The sequence below is a fragment of the Salmo salar genome, chromosome ssa22, assembly GCF_905237065.1.
Source record: "Salmo salar chromosome ssa22, Ssal_v3.1, whole genome shotgun sequence".
NCBI lineage: Eukaryota > Metazoa > Chordata > Actinopteri > Salmoniformes > Salmonidae > Salmo > Salmo salar.
Genome location: NC_059463.1, coordinates 8,827,065 through 8,845,603, shown reverse-complemented (window position 1 = coordinate 8,845,603; position 18,539 = coordinate 8,827,065). Strand labels below are relative to the sequence as shown.

General features: G+C 40.5%; 1 protein-coding gene across 12 annotated transcripts in view; it reads left to right on the top strand.

The window, feature by feature from the left end:
* The first annotated feature begins 3,916 nt into the window (after window positions 1-3,916).
* Window positions 3,917-18,539, top strand: part of LOC106582716 (transcriptional enhancer factor TEF-5) — a 38,517-nt gene continuing 23,894 nt past the window's right edge. For 11 of the 12 annotated variants that reach the window (XM_014166085.2, XM_014166083.2, XM_045705121.1 and 8 more), the window contains exons 1-2: window positions 3,917-4,116; window positions 4,411-4,555. The gene's annotated coding sequence lies outside the window, so the exon portion shown is untranslated. Of the gene's footprint in view, window positions 4,117-4,410; window positions 4,556-15,833; window positions 15,893-18,539 lie in introns of all 12 variants that reach the window. The other variant, XM_014166078.2, reaches the window with a different exon arrangement.

The following is an 18,539-nucleotide window of genomic DNA, read 5'->3' as shown; positions in this document are numbered from 1 at the left end:
AATATTTAAAACTGCATAATGATGGCACATTAAAAGTGCAGAAACAATACATGCACCAATTCACACACATTGACACACCCCGTCATCCATCCACACACACAGGGAAGGAGTTAAAAAGTTGTCAGGAAGAGCAACTGTCTGTGTGCTGTTGGCTTGGGTTCTAGCATGTGGTCCTCTTGCCTCCTTTTATTGAGTGACTCCTGTTTATAAAAGTTTCGATCAAATAGCTTAATAAGATGCTATTTAAAACGTCTTGTTCTGTGTAACAAGTGGTGTGTGCTGCCCAGTTGACGTCAAACTCAATATGATTATTCTATTCCTACTGTTCCCACAGAGCTGTCCATTCTGAGTCAGCCTAGCACCAGGACCCCGCTTGGCTGGTTTTACCACTGACCAGCTGCTTTTGGACCCTACTGAATCTCCCCACTAGTCAAGCTCCCGTTTCTTTCAGGCCCTTCCTGAGTTGTTTGATCTGACTGCTGACTCAGCAAAGGATCTATAGCAGTATTTCCCAAACTCCTGGGGACACCAAGGGGTGGACAAACTGGACATTAAAAAAAAAATCCCTAGCACGACTACACAACTGATTCAAATAATCAACTCATAAATCAAGATTTGATTATTTAAAATTAACTGTGTAATGAAGTCAAAAACTAAATGTGCACCCCTTAGGGTCTCCAGATTAGAGTTTGGAGACGCTGACCTTAAGAATATGATAAGATGTCAGTAGTGTGGTTCAGCATATCATTTTAAGGGATGTTTTGCTAAATGTGTAAAAGACAGGCACAGTCAGACAGGGTGGATTCCCCTATATGGATGGATTATAGGATTTATAGAATATAGGATGGATTCCCCGCTGTCAAGACCAACAGATTTCCATGTGAATATTCTAATATCCGCATAAATAAAAAAAGATGCGCATTTTCACACTCGTGGTGTGTTTCCACCAAACTGACTTGTTGCAGATAACAATCCGTGTGTGATGACGTAGTGTACACAACATTTCCTTTTCCGCTTAAATTTTCATGTACCGAGCAATAATCTAAAGTTCAATGTGTTTACATTGCATTTTCAACTCTAACGATACTTTTGTCACAAAATCTGTTGCGTTAAATAGCTGTGAATATCTGTGAAATATTTGTACAAATTCATAGGTTATGGTTTAATTTGTGAAATATTTGTACATATTTACAGAGTATGGTTTTATTTACGAAATATTCCAATATATTCACAGATCATAGTTTTATTTGTGAGTTATGTTGAACATACGCACAGATCGTGGTAGACATATTTGCAGAATAAAGAAACAAATCTCACTCCATTAAGAACCTTGCATTTAGGATGAAAAAAACCTTGTGGGCTGAGGATCCTGAGAGCAAGGGGGAAGGTGTGTTCTCTGCCCGAACCTGCTCTGGCAGTTGTCCAAACTCGCAGAGGCAATGAAGCTTGATAGACTAGGTTTTCTGGACAGATGCAGTGCAACGATGCACAGAGTACCTCACTGAATAGTTTTCTCAAGAGTTGTCTAAAGGAAGTGTCCATAGTTAACAGAGCGAGTTAATACTACGACGCTGTTACTTTACCCACATGTTTTTGATGTTGCCTACATTTCACTTGTAATTTTTGGAACACGTTTTCAGCAGCAACCGAACCCTGTACCGCCAATGCCAACAATCGCAATCATGGGTTTGACCAACAGACGGAGCTATTCTATTGTTGGATGTGAATGCTAGTACATGTTCACAAAAATCTTCTAAAAAATGTTATGAATTTGAGCATACCTCTAAAGGGTTACATCATGGAGTTTGACACTCGAGATGCATAATGACATGCTCGACCTACAGTACCAGTCAAAGGTTTGGACACACTGACTCAGTCCAGGGTTTTCCTGTATTTTTACTACTTTCTATGGTTGTAGAATAATAGTGAAGACCTCAAAACTATGAAATAACACATATGGAATCATGTAGTAACCAAAAATATATTTCAGATTTGAGATTCTTCAAAGTAGCCACCTTTTGCCTTGACAGCTTTGGACACGCTTGGCATTCTCTCAACCAGCTTCATGAGGTAGTCACCTGGAATGCATTTCAATTAACAGCTGTGCCTTGTTATAAGTTAATTTGTGGAATTTCCTTCTTAATGCGTTTGAGCCATTCAGTTGTGTTGTGACAAGGTAGGGGTGGTATACAGAAGATAGCCCTATTTGGTAAAAGACCAAGTTCATACTATGGCAAGAACAGCTCAAATAAGTAAAGAGAAACAACAGTCCATCATTACTTTAAGACATGAAGGTCAGTCAATCTGGAAAATTTCAAGATCTTTTCAAGTTTATTCAAATGCAGTCTCAAAAACCATCAAGTGGTGTGATGAAACTGACTCTCATGAGGACAGCCACAGGAAAGGAAGACCCAGAGTTTCCTCTGCTGCAGAGGATAAGTTCATTAGAGTTACCAGCCTCAGAAATTGCAGCCCAAATAAAAGCTTCACAGAGTTCAAGAAACAGACACATCTCAACATCAACTGTTCATAGGAGATTGCATGGATCAGACCTTCATGGTCAAATTGCTGCAAAGTAACAACTACTAAAAGGACACCAATAATAAGAAAAGACTTGCTTGGGCCAAGAAACACGAGCAGTGAACATTAGACCGGTGGAAATCTGTCCTTTGGTCTGATGAGTCCAAATCTGGGATTTTTGGTTCCAACCGCCGTGTCTTCGTGAGACACAGAGTAGGTGACCAGATGATCTCTGCATGTGTGGTTCCCATGAAGCATGGAGGAGGAGGTGTGATGGTGTGGGGGTGCTTTGCTGGTGACACTGATTTATTTAGAATTCAAGGCACACTTAACCAGCATGGCTACCACAGCATTCTGCAGTGATACGACATCCCATCTGGTTTGCGCTTAGTCCCACGATCATTTGTCTTTCAACAGGACAATGACCCAACACATCTCCAGGCTATGTAAGGGCTATTTGACCAAGAAGGAGAGTGATGAAGTGCTGCATCATATGGCCTGGCCTCCACAATCACCTGACCTCAACCCAGTTGAGATGGTTTGGGATGAGTTGGACCGCAGAGTGAAGCAAAAGCAGCCAACAAGTGCTCCGCATGTGGGAACTCCTTCAAGACTGTTAGAAAAGCATTCCAGGTGAAGCTGCTTTAGAGAATGACAAGAGTGTGCAAAGCTGTCATCAAGGCAAACAGTGGCTACTTTTAAGAATCTAAAATATATTTTGATTTGTTTAACACTTTTTTGGTTACTACATGATTCCATATGTGTTATTTCATAGTTTGTCTTCACTATTATTCTACAATGCAGAAAATAGTCAAAATAAAGAAAAAACCCTAAAATGAATAGGTGTCCAAACATTTGACTGGTACTGTATATTCGACCTTCAGTGGAATGTGTAAATTCCTCAGGAGGAAACATACAGTAATATAATATGTTAATAATGATACTGTTAATTGTCTGTGCACATTTTTGTGATAATTATAACAATAATATCATAATTATACTGTTAGGCCTATTATTATTACTTTTGTCGTTAACAGTATTATTACTTTATGAAATGTAGCCTACAGGTTCTCATTTAATAACGTTCCATTCATATCTATTCCACTTGCTTTATAACACAGCAAGTTTCACACCAAGCAATGCAAGTCATCCTGTGATCTTTGCTGTTATTTTATTTTTTATTTTTTTTACATTTTACTGCATAGGTCATGTTGTCATTTCAAGTGGCACAGCCAGAGAACGAAAGGCAACTTCAACGAAGAATCCTCTCTTGATAAGACTTCTCTGAAATAGTCTACGGTAGGACCGACACCCGGTACTGTATTTTCAAAATCGTGGGGGTGGAGATTTCAGTGAAGTCACTGCCCCCAAGTATGTTGATTGACGTTACCCAATGGCTCCTCCCTGAAAGTTTTTTTTTTTCTTCGTTTTCCAGTGTAGTGCGTTGATTTCATACCAAAGTCATACCTAACATTCCACTTACACTGTCAAACCAGGATAAATATTATTGAAAACGATAATGCGCCCAAAAATTAAGTATCAAAATGAGTAAGTTCCCTTCGCTTTTGTCAGGAGGGGTGACTACCAAATAAAAAGGTGAGTAACCATTAATTTGTTCCCTTTGTTTAAGAGCTTTCGGTGAAGTTTTCATGCTGCGCTCGGTGAAGTTTTCAGATCATTGTCATTTTTTGCATTTTTCCGTGGAACTCCCTGCGTTGGGAGGGAATAAAAGAATAAGGGATTCATCGCCTATATTGTGTGTGACTTTCTCTGTGTGCAGGAAATCTTTGCTAAGCGTTTAACTATATTGACCATACTCACTGACAATAATAATTGCTTCTTTGTCAATACTATGGGACAACGACCATGTTTCCTTTCTTTTTCGTACAGCTGCTTGGATCCGGACCACTTTCCTCTAAACTTGTTCTCCAGAAGAATCAAGTGGTTATATACCCAAGAATTGACAGACAGACAAAGGCAAATTGGAGGAATACATAACTCGACATTTAACGCGCTGTTTTGCTGCACCCCATAGGTAAGTGAATCACCGAATTTGGTAACATCGTGTCCAAGGAAAGATACCATATACGACCCCCCCCCCAACCAATTTATAGAAGTTTAGATTTAAGTAGGTCTAAAAAAAAACTTTTATTTCCTATTATTCTTTATCATATTACAGTAATATATTATGTTATGTATTCAATGGATGTTTACCTTTTTTTGTTTTACCAGAAAATGGCAACACTGACAAAACAAATCTGTTTCAATCAGTTTCACGCAAAACAGATACGCTGTTGGTCTTGCAACAATTTGACATGGTCGTTTATGCGTATTAATATATGTATAAATACAACAGAGAGAACATGAAGCTATCATAACTTAAGTAACACACACACACACCACTGCAGCCTCTATACATACACACTGTTGTTTACGAAATGTTCTGATTTAGGACACTTGGAAATTGTTTATTTTTCTTGTCCAATCAGTCCTCTGACTATTTCTCTTCATCATAGGGGAAACACATTCATTGTCTGTTTTTATTTTAATATGTCCTAATGAATGTTGTATTATTCCTTTGTGTGTATCCCTTACTGAATAATAGTTCAACAGCTAAATTAGTGCAGATTTTTAATCAACAATTTTCGCATTAGCCAACTATTTAAAAAAAAAACTGTTTCTTTCAACCTTTCTTTTATATGGGTAAATAATGTATAAGTAAGGGTTTTGTACTTTTCTTTGAGTTGTGGATCTTTCTTGATCTTCTCCACATGGGGCCAGGGATGTTTCACTGGAAATCTTTACTTAAATATGTAATCCTTATATTAGCATTTAAAATGGATGGATCTGTGTGCATATAATTGTATATCGTCAAGAAACACCTGTTCATGGTGTGCTATTGGTTACGCTTGGGAAAACAGATAATTCCTGCTCCAATTGCTTTCCTTATTATAGAAATACCACAAAAAAGTGTGATGCTTTGCAAGGTTTATAATTTCTCATCTCTCTTAACCACCCTGTAAACAAGTGTACACAACAGTGTTACAGTCCAGTCAATGCCATTCAACAGCTAGAACAATATAATGTTGTCTTTCAGGTTCATCACTAAGTACTGTTAGTAGACCAGCCAGAAAAGCCTGTTTAGGGTTGAGATAATAGACATTTAGGGTTACATTCAAATGGTAAACAAGTCATTCACGTTTACTCCACTGGAAAGATAGTCAGTCACCATTTCGTCAAACTATACGAAACAATCTGTCGTTCTGCCCCTGAACAAGGCAGTTAACCCACAGTTCCCGCCATCATTGTAAATAACAATTTGTTCTTAACTGACTTGCCTAGTTAAATAAAGGTTAGATTTAAATAAAAAATAAAATAAATAAACAAAAAGTTAAAAGAAATAAAAGAGAAAGACACACAAAAAAAGAACATTTTGAATCACACCAAATCACAATTTGGGTTTGTTTATAATTGACATAATAGATCCATACAAACACTATCCCCAGGTCATCTGCCCAACTGTAAATCTTTCAGATGGACTCAGTAGTTTCGCTAAGTTGTTGAAGCACTGCAGGCACTCCTGGTTGCAGCTGCACATTCTCTGACTCTCGAAGAGATAGACCAATGTTTGCCTATACAGTCTCCAGTAACGATTGAAGCTAACATATGGTATTTGGGTGATAATGTGATACAAGTGTTGTCAATTAGAATTAGTATGCTATAAATAATGTAAGGGTAATATGTGATGTCTATATTGTGGAAATGTGAGTTTCAGTATAGGGAAACTGTACTGACTGAGGTACATAGGCTCAACAGGTAGTTGAGTTGACATTGTTGGAATTGTTTATACCCGAAGATAGGTAGTACTTCCAAATATAAGAAGTGATGTCTAATAGTGCAGCCTGCTTTGTATCATATTTTAGTGCAACCAAACAAATAAGCACGCAGGCTTAGATAGTATTGGAGATTTCAGGATTGACAAGTTTAAGGATCTATATGCACAATAAGTTAAACTGTTTATGAAATAAAAAGTTTGCTATTAATCATTTCTACACTTTACTGCCAAAACATGCCTTTAGTTTTACAACTATGTTGTGGAATTAAACCAGGGGAATAGAGTCTTCTCTACCTATTTTTATTCTGTTTGGGTGGTCTGTTAACCTCTCTGGTATGAGTGGGACGGGAGCGTCCCACCTCAACAACAGCCAGTGAAATTGCAGGGCGCCAAATTCAAAACAACAGAAATCCCATAATTAAAATTCCTCAAACATACAAGTATTATACACCATTTTAAAGATAAACTTCTTGTTAATCCAACCACAGTGTCCGATTTCAAAAAGGCTTTACGGCGAAAGCACACCATGCGATTATGTTAGGTCAGCGCCTAGTCACAGAAAACCATACAGCCATTTTCCAGCCAAGAGATGGCTCACAAAAGTCAGAAATAGAGATTCAATTAATCTGATGATCTTCATCAGATGGCACTCACAGGACTTCATGTTACACAATAAAATGTTTGTTTTGTTTGATAATGTCCCTCTTTATGTCCAAAAACCTCAGTTGAAATTGCCGCGTTATGTTCAGTAATCATTGTCTCAAACAAACATCCGGTGAAATTTCAGAGAGCCACATCAAATTACAGAAATACTCATCATAAACATTGATGAAAGATAGAAGTGTTATACATAGGATTAAAGATAAACGTCTTGTTAATCCAGCAGCTGTGTCAGATTTCAAAAAGGCTTTATGGCGAAAGCACACCATGTGATTATGTTAGGTCAGCGCCTAGCCACAGAAAACCATACAGCCATTTTCCAACCAAGGAGAGGTGTCACAAAAGTCAGAAATAGCATTAAAATTAATCACTTACCTTTGATGATCTTCATCTGGTGGCACTCCCAGGTCTCCATGTTAGACAATAAATGTTTGTTTTGTTTGATAATGTCCCTCTTTTTGTCCAAAAAAACGCTGTTTTGTTGGTGCGTTTAGTTCAGTAATCTAAAGGCACAAAGCTCGCTCTCAACATCCAGACGAAAAGTCAAAAATGTACAATAAAAGTTTGTAGAAACATGTCAAACGATGTTTAAAATCAATCCTCAGGTTGTTTTTGTCATAAATAATCAATAATATTTCAACTGGACAAAAGCTTCATCAATAGAAAAAGAGAAACAAGTATGGCACAGTCCCGATCACGCGCTTGCTTCATGTCTGGAAATTTCCACTGTCCACTCATTGAAAGTGCTGTATCTCCCTAATTTCAGAGTAAAAGCCTGAAACAATGCCCAAAGACTGGCCACATGTAGAAGAAGCCATAGAGATCGTGAACTGGGTCCTAAGTCTTTGTATGGTGGATAGGCTTTCAATGGAAAAACAGCCTTTCAAAATAATAGTACTTCCTGGATGGATGTTCCTCAGGTTTTCGCCTGCCATATCAGTTCTGTTATACTCACAGACATTATTTTAACAGTTTTGGAAACTTTAGCGTGTTTTCTATCCAAATGTACCACTTATATGCATATCCTAGCTTCTGGGCCTGAGTAGCAGGCAGTTTAATTTGGGCATGCTTTGAATGCTGCCCCCTACCCTAGTGAAGTTAAAAAACAGAACCCATCAGACCATACTTTGAAGTTACACATTGTTGATGTCCTGTGTTGGAAGTATAGTACCGTCCAACATAAACACTTGGGTGACTGAGGAACGTTGAGACTAAAGATGAATCACACTTAGATGGAATCCACAGTAGGGGGAAACAGCGCCACTGGCCGCCCCACCACCTTTATTATTGTTTTTGTTGCCGAGCTGAGGAGCACCGTGCAGCATGGTAAAACAAAATGGCTGTGCCCTCTTCTATCGCGTGTGCAGTGATGTCCAAGAGGGGAAAAAACGGTGTTTGTTGTTTGCAGTAACTTTGTTGTTGTAATATAGCAAACTGATGTGGCTGTTTCTCCTTTAAGGATTCTAGCTTAGAAATATGTATTCGTCAGTAGGGGAAACAGCGCCACTGTCTACCCCACGGCCGTTGTTATTGTTTGACGAAGTAGAGGTGGGGAGCGTCGGCGCATCAAGGTAAAAAAGATTGCACTACATAGAACAGCAGCATATCACGCGCGTGCAATGATATCAGAGGGGGAAAAAACTGTGTTCGTTGTGTGCAGTAACTTTTCTTGTAATATTGCAAACGGACATGTCAGTTTCACCATTAAGGATTCCAGCTTTAATACCTTTTAATATCTACAAAGCTGGGCCAATTTACTTTCTCTCTGAAAATGTGGAACTTGTGTGCATGTGGAAAAACAGAAGAAAGCAGTGAAAGTATCCTTTGTGAATGAAGGTGTCTAATATTAGATTGCGATGGAGTAATGACGAGAGGGTAAATCTGGGAAGGATCAATATTCTGCTGCTCTGACAGATTCTCCCTCCGTCCTCAGTGTGTTTATGCAACATGCATGTAGCAGACTAGCGCTATGCTTTGCTCTGCTCTGCTCTCAGTCCCAACACAATCAGCTCTTTCTCAAACAAATTGCAACACTGCAACTCATACTCTGAGTCTACTCTGTGGGCTAAGTATATTTTGTTTACGCCTAGCAGCTTTACTTGTAACGCAAAGGCCATAGCTGCCTGCCTGCTCTAATGCTTGTGGTCAACTTGATCATTTGAACAATGTTCTCTTAAAGTGGGTAGTTTCTCTTCTGGTCTCCCTAGCTGTAGTACCCCAGGCCATCGGGAAAAAACAATAATTTAATTAACATATTCCATCCCAGCTTAGTGTACGGGCACTGGGCAGGGGCTTTTATTTCAGGACAGAAAGGGTAATAAGACAGTCAAGTGCAGATGTGAACTTACAACACCTTTTTCCCAAAGCTAATAATATAGGTTGATGAAGTCGAAAGTGCAATTGAGGAAAATCTTTGAAACTCTGGGGCTGGATGGTTTTGTATTAAATAAACTGGGTGGTTCGAGCCCTGAATGCTGATTGGCTGACAGCCATGGTATATTTAAGCAATAAGGCACAAGGGGGTGTGGTATGTGGCCAATATACCACGGCTAAGGGCTGTTCTTATACACGACGCAACATGGAGTGCCTGGATACAGCCCTTAGCCGTGTTATATTGGCCATATACCAAACCCCCGAGGTGCCTTATTGCTATTAGAAACTTGTTACCAACATAATTAGAGCAGTAAAAATAAATGTTTTGTCATACCCGTGGTATACAGTGGTCAGCATTCAGGGCTCGAACCACCCAGTTTATAACAGACCGTATACCTCGGGGGTTTGTGGTATATGGCCAACACACCACGGCTAAGGGCTGTGTCCAAGCACTCGTTGCGTTGCGCTTAAGAACAGCCTTTAAGCCGTGGTATATTGGCCATATATTACTTAATTATAACACAGCTACTATCCAGGCATTGACTCAGATCTTCATGCATTGTGCATTGGCATGGCATGGATAATAAATGTGTCCCTCTAACAATGTAATCAGGGGGAAAAAAATTCTTAATGTTGCCACCACTGTGGTTTTCATGGTTGTGAATAAAATGCTCTATTTGGTGTACTGCAAAAAACACTGAGTGACAAGCCAATAATATTTTTATGGATTCCAAAAATCTACTTCTAAGTAGGGCTACCGTTAAAATGTGTCATTTATCTGACTGGGTTAATTGCTCTTCAGATGATATTATCTTATGCTCAGACAGCATATCATTTTAAAATGTTTACATTTTCTATACTATCCATTTCCTATTTTCAAACATACCTTCCTTTAAAATACTATAGGTAGTTGCTTGTTCTGGAGAGTGCGAGAAACAACCCAGCATATCTTCACTGGCTATATGAGAGCAACTTCACTGGTTTGTGCTAAAAACCCCTCAGAAGAAAGGCTAATGAGCTCTGCCCATTTTGTGCAGACGTTGGTTGACTTTTTAGCACCATCGCCAGAAGTGGTCTTCCAAATGGTGGCCACATACCCTCCGGTCAACAGAGGTCTGAACAAATACCACTTGTGACTGTTGCAGACACACAGAGAGAGCCTCAGAGAGATCTGGCCTTCACAACATATAAGGAGTATAATATTTAACTCAAGCATCAAGAGTGCATAAAGAATATTAATTTGGGGAATATTTCATTTATAGCCAGGTACAATGCACTTTAATGTGGTTCTAAGGCATTGTTAGATTTGTCGTAAGCATATGTGATGCTATCCTTATTTCCAGGATCAGAGTCAATGCACCCCTAAGCAATTACCATGTCTTAGCCTATAATTAGAATACCATGAATAAACCTTTGATTAACATTAATGCATTGAGTGCATGGGCTTGTTTACATGTTCTCCTAATGCAGTAAGGCCCTAACTAACAGATATGACTTCTGGCCTCCCTGACTGCTCAAGGGAGGAGCTTGGGAGTGGCCTAGAACAGTATAGTCTTTGTGTCCATTTTTTCCAAATGGCTTAACTTTTCAGTTGCTCTTGTTGCAACCAACTGTTGATAGTGATGAACTTCACAAACCAACCCTCTATTGTGTCGAGAGAATGACAACACAACTCTGTGGGCTCATGCTTTATGCAGCAGTAAACAGGAAGTTTGTTAGTTTGTGTCTCTAGGTGGTGTCCATTATAAATGACGGGGGCAACAAACCAGGCCTGGCTTTCTGGGATCCTGTCTTATGACTGATGTAGTGGGCATTGTGTTGGAGTGGGGCTCCAATGACTTAAAGGGGCACTCGTATGAAGCCTCGGTCTTAATCCCTGCCTTTAGAGTGGGGAGTTGGAGGACGACCTCTCCAAAACCAAACCACACACTTACTGAAGAATTTAGACCGTACTAAGCATCATACACATCTAAAAGTGTTGTGTAAAGTATCAACCCGGGCTTCTAATGCTTTGTCTGTTAAATGAGTTGTAGGCTACACAATGGCTGTGAATTCATTTTGAAAGGATGAGCACCTCTGGGTTTTGGGTTCGAAAGTTAGTTCCTTCATAAATAAATAAATAATAATAATTCTTGCCATGCAACAAGTACCACATATAGATTATCCTTTATCACCGGGCTATATGGGTAGATGAGTAACTGTATAAGCTTGCGCACTTGTGCATTAATTACGCAACGTCTTAAAGGTTTCACAGATTAAGGCACCAAACCGCTGGCCTCACCACAGAATGAACAACTCAGGCGAGGAGGAGAGGATGACTGCCCTGCAACGCTCCCTGGAAAATGTCTGATTAAACTGCTGAATCAGGCTGTAAAATAAGCAGTCTGGCGCGCTCTCTCCGCTTTGTGTCAGTCTTTCCTCTGTTGGTCGGCTGGATTAAAGTTGTACTCCATGGAGCTGTGAGATGCTGGGGTAGACCCTAGTCTGCAGGGTCTGTGGTGTAGGAGGACATGGATTAGTCAATCACCCGCCATTCAGGCCCTGGGTTGATGTTTTATACTAGAAGGAAGACTTTTTTTGATGTCTCATGGCAGATTGGGAAAGTTTCTAACATTTGTTTCTCTTTCTGTCAGACTTAGAAATATTTCAGTTGATTTCAGCCTTTCCAATTCAAACATGCCTTTTTGTGGGTATCCAAAGAGAATCAAGCTGCTTAGAGAGTGTGACTGCCTTACTGACTGAATGTAAGCCCTTCTCTCTCTTTCTTTCTGCCTCTCCCTCTCTTTCGCCCTACTCTTTCCTCCTCTCTCTTTCACTCTCGTTCTACCTCTGTCCTACACTTTCCGTCTCTCTCTCTCCCCTTCTCTAGCTGTCTCCCCTTCCCTTTCTCTGCCTCTGCCTCTTGCCGTGTGAGCTGTCGGTCGTCCAGCCCTCCGCTCACTCAGCTCTGATTGTTTCCTGAGCGCCGTGCCAGAGAGGAAGTAGGAGGAAGTTATTGGAGGAGCTGGAGAGAATTTATTAGGGCCAAACACAGACAGGGGAGAGGAGGGGGAGGGGGAGCTCTTCTAGTGCTCTGAGATGGGGCTCTCATACACTTGGGAGTCTAGGAGGGGAGGGAGGACTGGCAGTGTCTTGGCCCTCTCTTTCCTCTCAGAGGCAAAACTCGACTAGGCTACTCAATAGGCAGCTCACCTTCCTTTTCAACTATTGAAATGAAACGTTTTAACATGTATTTAAACCTGATTGCATACTGTAACCCAGTGGTAAAATAAGCTGCTTTTGAGTAGAGAGAAAGAGCAATGTGTGTGTGTGTGTGTGTGTGTGTGTGTCAGTTGGTCAGGAACTGTCTCCAGCCTTGTAAGAGAACCGATCTCTTGGGCTGAGTGTATTTAAAAAAAAAAATCTGTAATCTGACCTTAGAGAGCAGCTGCTCCTTCAATTGCCAAGTCCTGTTGTTCTCCTTGTCAAGTGTGTGTTTGTGAGGCTCTGAGTGTGTGGGTGTCTCAGAGAGAGAGAGAATGTGTGCATCTGTGTATAATTGTGTTTTATAGTAGGCCCTTCAGCCATGATAATGGGATTTTCTTTGGGGTTGTGTGCAGAAAGAGAAAAATATTCAAATATGGTGTGCTTGTGTGTGTGTTTAGTATGAGTGATAGATGGGTGTGTGCAGGGCTTAGGCTAGGGGTTGGGGTCTGCCCTCGGGGGGGGGTACCTCTCTTGGAGGCCCTCACCAGCAAGTGTCCCAGCTGCAACAGCAGCCCTAACAAAGCCTGCATTCTGACAGACAGGAACAATCTGACAAAGACCTTATGAAATTATAAACAGATGGGAGGAAGACTATGCAGTCCACCAACCTGTACCCGTTTTATTATTGTTACAGTCTACCAACATGTACCTGTTTTACTTTTACAGTCCACCGGCTTGTACCCGTTTTGTTACTTTTACAGTCCACCGACATGTACCCATTTTGTTACTTTTACAGTCCACCGACTTGTACCCGTTTTGTTACTTTTACAGTCCACCGACATGTACCCGTTTTGTTACTTTTACAGTCCACCGACATGTACCCGTTTTGTTACTTTTACAGTCCACCGACATGTACCAGTTTTGTTACTTTGTTTGTTCTAAATCTCTGAGGCTAGGATTATTTTATTGTGTACTGGCATGACGGTGAGCAAATGCATGAGGTTGAAATGCATATCTCTTCGGTATGATCCCATTCAATTTCAATGGGACATCTGCTCAGAGTGGGAGTGAGGCTACTTAGCTCTCCAATGCTGTTTGCGTCGTAGTGTCACAGTTGAGTGTTTGTCGAGGGCATTTTACACGTTGACTTGAAACCACTTTATGTAAAGATTACCTCATTTGATTGACAGCATTAGTTGGCTGTCCAGTCAATGATTACTTTGGTGGATGGTGTCTGTTTGAACCCTGGTTTCCTCATCAGTTACACCATTGTCCTAGCTCAATAGGCCAGACTTCTCCCTCTCAGGGGATGTTTAGTCTCTGTAAAACTATTATTTATTTCTGAAATCCATCCTGTTTGTATCGAAGTGCGACGTATGAATGAAACTTTACTTTCCTACCACTTCTGGAATGGAACACGGATGTCCCCATTTCATAGTGTAGGGTCTGTCATTTTTCACCTCGTCATTCCCCTACTCCACCAATTAAAAGAGAAATGGATCATCTTTTGAATGCATCAGGGTGATGTCCTCTTTTTATAAACATTGGTTGAGTGTATAAATCACTGGTTATCCCTATACAATCCTCCACCCACAGCCAAAATACACACAACCTCTACTTGTTTTCCAGTCTGTGGCTGTCTCTGTGAGGGTTTTCATATGTTGACTGTGGACAGTTAAACACATAATATAACACACATACTCTCAGGAGTCACATGGAATTCCTTCCTGTGTTTATACCGACAATTTCCCATAGAAGAAGAGTGGGCCAGGACATATAATGACTCAAACATATTCAGCATTACATGGGATGTATTATTATAAGCAATGCTGGGAAAAGTATAGACCAGCAAACCTGCACAGGGGCCAGTGCAAAGATATGTCAAAGTCCTGAAAATGTAGGATCTTAATTTGATCACTCTTTAGGTTTTTGAATTTTCTTGCACAGCAAACTTGTAGTGTATTTGAGTTTTAAAAAGGCTTTTAAAAGTTTGTAATTTCCTCTTTGAAATTTCAGACAAAATGTGTCAACCCCTACAAAAATGTCCAGTAATTATAATGACAAAATAATTCACATTTCCTGTTGCTCCAGGATTATTTTCCTGCTGTAGTAAACTGGCTCAAATTAGGATCCTACATCTGTAGCTTTATGAGGCCTGGGAAAACAGATGGAGAGGATTTGTAGGCTGTGAATGGTGGAGTTTGAATGAATGTGTGAGGTGCATAGCTTTCCACTGGTATTTACATTCCTGCTAGGGCTGCACAATTAATCAAATTCACATCAAAATCACAATATTGACATGTGCAATTTCCATATCGCAAGAGATATATATATATATATATAACAATATTTTGAACTTCCACTCAGCCTTGTGTAATGTCAGTTTAAAAAAAAAATAGTTTACTCTCATCTCTCTCCCTTTCTGCTATTGGGGCTGCTTGCCACACACACACACAAAGCCTCACCTCCTGTCACTCAAGCGGCGCAGTTCCTCCTCCCTGCTGTTAGATTCACTGTAAGTTTGCATGCTGTTCTGTCAGGTTAAATGCAGTCAACAGATCATTCCAAACAAGAAAAATGCTGCTTTCCACTTAATATGAATCATTCTATTTCTATACCCAAGTGTTTTGATCTATATCACAAGTCAAATCGCAATATTTGGTAGATAAATTGCAATTTGATTTTTGCCCATATTATGCAGACCTAATTCCTGCTGCACATTGGAATCTGTAACATGTTGGTCTCAGTGAGGTCTGTGGCTGGACCTACTCCCAGAGTTTGGGAGGGGAAGTCTGGTTGTCACTAGTTACCACAGCCACAAAGTCAAAATGGCCTATTGTAAAAATTCATGGAAACTACAATTTGCTTTTTGGACTTAAATTTAAGGTTAGGCATAAAGTTAGCAGTGTGGTTAAGGGTAGGGTTAGTTTTAAAATCTGATTTTAAGAAGATAAATTGTAGAAATAGGCTCAGTTTAGCCATTATTATGACTTTGTGGCTGTGTTAACTAGTGACGACCGGGAAGTGTGTGTGTGTGTCTCGCCTGACTTTGTAGTCAATCTCAGTTTACCGTGTCATTCAATCAAGAGGCCTTATATCCCATCTGGCAACAGGTGAAATACGCCATTCATCGAAAGTCTATTTGTGTATATGTTTCTGCCTGCTTGTGTGTGTTTAAATTTGGGTCCGTATCAGTGTGTGTGCTTGTGTGTGTTTATGTGTGTGTGCATGATGCTAAATCTGTGCTCTCTGTTGTCAGCCTCCCATCACAGATGTGCTGTGTTTCACCCATAAGGAATCAAAGGTCCTTTCTTCTTTGTGAGTAACAGCTGATTTGATATATAGTCTATCTTCTGAGGGTTTTGAATATTTTACATTTGCAGAGCAAATGTTTAGGCGAACCAAACAAGTGTGCTTACATACACCCTTAAATGAGAAAATAGTACCGTTTGTCCATATTAGCACTGTTTGTCCACCTTAGCCAGTAGTCACTTGTTAACTTCTTTGGGATAGGGGGCGGTATTTTGACGTCCGGATGAAAAGCGTGCCCAAAGTAAACTGCCTGCTACTCAGGCCCAGAAGCTAGGATATGCATATAATTGGTAGATTGAGATAGAAAACACTCTAAAGTTTCTAAAACGGTTACAATAATGTCTGAGTATAACAGAACTGAAATGGCAGGTGAAACCCCCAGGACAAACCATCCCAAAAAGAAAAATCAGCGTATTACTGATTTCAATGACTGGCACTTTTATAATAGGGCGAAATCGTCCCCGATTGCAGTTCCTAGGGCTTCCACTAGATGTCAACAGTCTTTAGAAAGAGTTTCAGGCTGGTTTTTGGGAAAATGAGGGAGAAGTTGTAGTTTTTCTAAGTGGCTCCCATTTTGGCTGTAGTGTTTCCAAGTGCATGGCCGAGAGAGCGCGTTCTTTTTGTTTATCTCCCGTAAAGACAATAACGATTCTGTCTTAAATTTTATAGTTTATTTGCGTATTAGGGTACCTAAGAGGAATTTTTTGTTGGGGTTTATGTCAAGTCTGACATTTTCAAGTGTAAATCAAACTTTAGAAGCCTTTTTAAACCTTGAGTACACTACAAGTTTGCATTTACTGTTGCAGGAAAATTCTCAGCAACAAAAGAGGGATCAAATTAACATTTAATAGGTTGATTGCTTTGGTCCTAGGAATTCCCAATTATCGTAGTAGGCTAATTGAAATAGCCATAATGTAGCATCTGACATTTTTACTTTGTAAAACCATTGTTGATAGTTAAATACACAATTGCACAGTTGTATGCAAGTGTCTCATTTCCATTTGCTGTGTCATGGACAATTTAGACTTTTCTGCACTGTTTTACTGCATTATATTGAATTACCCAGTAATGTAGTGAAACAGTCCATATAATCATAGCGTTGACAATGCTCTCTCTTTGGTGGTTAGCGTCAGGCAGCGTCATGGAGAGGCTGTGAGTGTGGTTGTGTGTCTCTCTGTCTGTCCATGCTGATGTTGCATTCCAGCAGAAACAATCCTACTGTTCTCCAGACCCCGAAGTGGACGCCTAAATTGGACAATCCGCCCCCTCCAATCCTTTCCCCTCCCCTCCCTCCCCCCTACATGTATCCCTTGGTCTCCAGTCCTTATTTGGGCAGAGACGTTCTGAGCGCTGGGCGTAGGGTTGGAGTGGGGGGGCGTCGGGTTGACACAAAAGAGGCAGGAGGAGGAACAGTGAGCGCTCACAGCCCTTTCTTAATAAGGACATGTCTGGAATGTAAGCCTCGCTCTCCATGAGAGCTTCTCTTTCACACACAGCACAGCAGCACCCTACTAAACAGACCCATATACTATTATAACCCATTACTCAGGGATCCTGATCAGTATTGTCAAATCCCCATGACAAAACTTAAGAAACTCAGAATCACTCTCACTATTCAACAACCTACTCCTATGATCCTAGCTTGAATGGGAAAGAGACAGCTGTGTCTTCAATACTAGGATACAGCTAGGACTAACACTGAGACTGCCTCCAAAACAATGTACACACCATTTGGACATACTTGACCAAACATTGCTGGTCTTAAGAGACCCAAAACGTAATGGATTCTACTAGATACTTGCATGTGCATTATGCAAGATGCAAACTACACCTTTCTACTGCAGTGGACGTTGACTACGGGGATTGTGGAAGTTTCTGTAGCAGTTTCTGGTCATTGGATCTGCTCATCTTGAGTTGTGGTGGGGTAGATGCATAGCTGCAGCCTGATCTCTGTGGACTTTTAGCTTGAATACGAGTGCTGCTCAAATTCTGCCGTGATCTCCACATTCAGTCGGGGGTTTAACACCAAACTTGGTCCTGGGGGGCCTAAAGCTCTCAGGTTTACCTCACAATCTCACACTGTCCCTCAACCAGACTTATTAGACTGCTGAACATTTGAACTGACTACCTGCACTGACACTCTGCACCTTAGCACACACCCACACTTTGTTCTTCTATCCTCCTAGGGACCTAAAATACATTTCCATTCAAAATCCTATTTTCCCTAAACTTACCCCTTAATCTAACCCTTTACCCTTATTGTTGTTGCATTGTCGAGAAGGAACCTGCAAGGAAGCATTTCGTTGGACAGTGTATACCATGTGTATCCCGTACATATGACTAATGAAACCTGAAACTAGGCATTACACTTAGTTATGGATGTTAGCTAGCAACTAACTCTGCTGTTTGACTGGCCTACTGCGTTATATTCAGGCCTAGTCAGACTGGATTGGAGGGTTTTCCCTTCAGGAGGTAGAACTGGTTTCCCGGGCAGTTCTTCATCCCATCATGCTTAGTGAATGTATAAAAATGCCAAGTTGCCCATTATTTTGGCTACCGTGGCTAGTAAAGAAAAGAGATCTCAGACTTTGAACGAGGGGTTTCAAAGGAGCGTAGGGGGTTTCAAGTGTGTGTGTGTGTCTCAGTCACCAGA